This window comes from Numida meleagris, chromosome 12, assembly GCF_002078875.1.
Source record: "Numida meleagris isolate 19003 breed g44 Domestic line chromosome 12, NumMel1.0, whole genome shotgun sequence".
In the NCBI taxonomy this organism is placed as follows: domain Eukaryota; kingdom Metazoa; phylum Chordata; class Aves; order Galliformes; family Numididae; genus Numida; species Numida meleagris.
In genome coordinates this window covers 17,548,632-17,552,551 of record NC_034420.1, presented here as the reverse complement: position 1 = coordinate 17,552,551, position 3,920 = coordinate 17,548,632, and positions in this window count along the sequence as shown.

Genomic DNA, 3,920 nt, shown 5'->3' with positions numbered 1-3,920 from the left:
CCATCCCCGTCCCCATCCCCATCCCCATCCCCATGCCCTTCCCCATCTCTGCCCGCCTGCAGCTTTGCATGCACTGCAGAACGAAAGGCTCCACAAGGGCCAAGAGAGCAAAGAACCCCATTGTCTCCACTGAATTAGAGAAAAAGGTTTTATTTTCTTTCACTCTTTTAAACATTTAACCCTTCAGCCAATTGTGAATGATTTTCTTTCAGACACCAAACTCACTTTTAGCAATGGCTTACAAGACCTGAGATGTTTAACCTTATTTGCAGTATGTATTTTGTGGAATGTTAAGCCCTAAAAGAAATGAAACTATATTCAGCATCCATATCTCAGCTGTAACCTTCTGGCAATGTTTAACTTTATGATATGTCTTCCATAGATCAGATTTTAATAACCATTGCTGGCCTCTTATTGTTAAAATGGGCTCACTTTAATGAGCACCCAAAAAAGATCAAAATGCCCATGAACAGATTGCATCCCCCAAGGCGGGGGAAGGAACAGTGCTATTCCTCTGAAGGGTCTTTAAAAGTCATCAGAGATTGGATTTGCTTAAGAAAAATCCTAAGAGGAGACTCCTTCTCCAAGGACACAGTTTCAAGTATGACTGCACAAAAACATCGTTGTCTTCCGCAGCTCATGTGAACCAGTGCCAATGTTGCGCATTGGCTTGGGTAAGGGCTTTGGAAAGCTCGAGACAGAGATGGATAAGCTGAACAGTGAGAAGCCCTGTTAGGGTTTGGAGGCTTTATAGCATTTATTTGGCAGATATATTTACTCCCTTCATCCCCAGGAATCAAAATGGCCCACACCTGTGGGCTGCAGAGTCCAGCTCCTCCCGCAGCCAGGATGACCTTGCTCTGCCTAGTTCCAATCATCCTACATTACAGCTTGATCTTTTTCTTTCTCTCTTTAACCCATTGCTCATCTCCCTTGGTTCATACGAAGGCAACAAACGTATTTCCCAAAAGCTTTGGCAGGGAAGGCTCTGTGCTGACTTTTGGAACCCGTGCTTTGCAGCAGGAGCAGCATGGCTTGGCTGCTTGCTGCCAGAGCGCAGCACGCTGCGGGAGACCTTCAGAACACCACCAGGACTGCGCTGAGCGAGCGCAGAGCCCAGCACCTGGAGAGCCACCATGATGAGCTGGGCTTTGTGGCATGCACTTGTGAGTTTGGAATGCCAATGCCTGCTAACTTACTTCATGCTGTGCATGTTCATACCGGAGTTCAGATGAGTAAAATATCAAATAGCTGTTATGTAACGAAACAATGCAAACCTCCAGGAAAACTCTTGAAACAGGCACCAGGTGTTTTGCTCAGTGATACCTGCATCCTGCACCTGGTTTCTGTAATCACGGCCCAGGTAAACTGACCTTGCTTTTTGACAGACATTGTGCTGGGTCAATCTGGAGCTGGTTTGCTCTGGAGCTTCTGTCCCTCTCCACCATTACAGTGTAGAACTGGCCTTACTCCACTGCGCATCACGCACAGAGTAACCAATAGCAGATCTGGGGACAAGTGCAGGATAAATAAATGACATGGAAGGGGGGTACGACTTACAAGAGCTGCACACACTCAGGACTCCGCCATCTGCACAGGATGGCAATGGTGCGGTTACACGGCTTCTTCTGAACACGGCTTGGACATCCTGCTTGTAATGCAATCCAGAATATCCAGGAGCCCAATTTAAAAGAGAATTTTCTCACGTAGCAGTAATACTTCTGCAAGGTTTCTGTTAGGGTTTGATCTCCGGTTTGGAAAAGGCACTAACAGCTTTTCAGCCCGGCAGTGAGAAATTCCAGGGCTCTCCCGCTAGGGGACACCGGAGCTCACCGCAGAGCGGGTTCCCGGAACCCGAAGTTACCTCAGAGGACATCGCTGCTGGGCAAAAGCTCGGGTACTCACGGTATTACTGACCGAAGCTCCATATTCCTTCTACAGTACTACTCCTGGTGAAGAGCCTGCAAAATCCTGCCCATCACGTCACGCTGTGTGAACCCACGGGCAGTGCCGTGTCCTCGTCCTTCTCTGCTGCCGCACAAGGTGCTGGGGTCCCTGTGCCATGCCTTCCTTTGGCTGACGTGCCACTGGGGCACAGAGCTGGCTGCATGTGCTTTGAAAGGTCAACAGCAAATCTGAAATGCATATGAATATATCCGGATCTGAAGGGTGAGGAATGTTCTGTGGAGGGTCAATTTCTGCAGAAATGAATGCTTTATGTACAGCTTGAGGGGGGGGGGGGAGGGGGAAAGTGAATTTTTAATAGCTCTCCTCAAGGAGCTGAGAAGTTAAAAATTACTCCAACGAATGCTGAGCTCAGTCTTACAGCAGTGAAAGCAGACACACATCAAAATTTGCTCTGTTATATAGTTATGTGATATGTCCATAGACGGATCGGGAAGTAAAAAGTATTCCTATGTCCCCTCCTTTAAACTACTACAAATGGTAACCTCAGACGCACCAGGGAATGTTCTCATTCCATGTACATCGCTCAGTCCCACCAGCATCTGCAGGCTGTCACACACCACTCACACCAGTGCTCTCCCACTGCTCTCCAGCGTTCACAACGCATTCAGCGTCAGAACAGGATGCAATGCAGTTGGCAGCTGGCAGCAGACAGCCAACCAGTGCTCACGTGTGGCCTTTCCCCAAGCATATTTGATTTTAGGGAGTTCTCCAACTTCTTGGAATGAAAGAGCATTTAATTTGCACACGGAGAAAAGAAAGATTGGTTTGCAGGTGGGCTTTTTTATACTTCAAAATCACAAGTCATGCACTTTGCTGCTGAAATCCTCTCCTGGCAAGAACTGATGTTCTGAAAGAAACAAGTTCAACAGTTACAGATGATGGCTAGCATACCAGCTCCACGTGGTTTGCTGAGAATTTGCTGAAGTCAGTAATCGAGCATAAAAACACGACACCATTCATTAAATCAGCGTCATCTCCAACACATCAAATGGGGACTCAGTCACTAGGGGTCACGTTTCCAGCCTGGTTTCTGCAGTGCTGTGGTATTCATGCTGTGGGAGCCAGGAGGTACCAGAGGCCGAGGAGCCCTGCCTGCTGCTGTCAGTGCGACCAGCACAACGCAGGAGAGAACGGTCCGATGTAAACCTGAGCACTGCAAGACTGAGGACAGAGAATGACAAATGCTATTGGGCAAAAAAAGGAACCCAACAGCTGCCTGTGAAAGGGGAGGTCCCTTTGCAGAGCTCTGCAAGCAGTGCAGCATGCAGATGAGGCTCACTGTTGCTCGTTGAACCTTCCATCTGATCTCCAGCAAGCATTGCAGAGCCTCCAAAAACCTTCACTCTTTCCACTGCCTGCATTCGGATATGTCATGCTCACCATCTCCCTCTCCACTCACGGCTTTACCTTGGATTTACTTCCCTCTGCATAACCTCCCCCTCTGTGATTCAGCATCAGACATCAGCTCGCAGTGAGCTCGGACCTGGACCTGGGCTGGGCGGCACAGGCATGGCAGGCACGGCGTGGGGCTGGGGCTGTTCCAGCAGCTCGTGCTGTCTGAGCACGGCCAGGATGCAGGGGTTCTTTCTGACAAGATCCGAAATGTTTTCTTCCAAGTTTCTGCTGCGGATTAATGGAAGCTGTGCCTGGAAGTGATTACTGGCGCATCTTTAGCTAGCTCTGTGATTCACATGCTCTGGGCTCACAGCAGAGTTCCTGGCCAGCTTACATCCAACCACAGAGGGGCTGCTTGAATGCAAATTAAGGAGATATTGATCCGTTATTCGGGCAGCTTTTAATTTATCTGTCTGAATTCAATTCGTAGAGACAGAAGGCCGCACCATAGGAACTGGAGGCTAAAAATGGTAATCGGGAGCTCTGTGTATTCTTTTTCAGTGCCTTGCACACCTGTGAAACTGTTACATTTCATCGCCAGCTCGTGACTTTGTGTC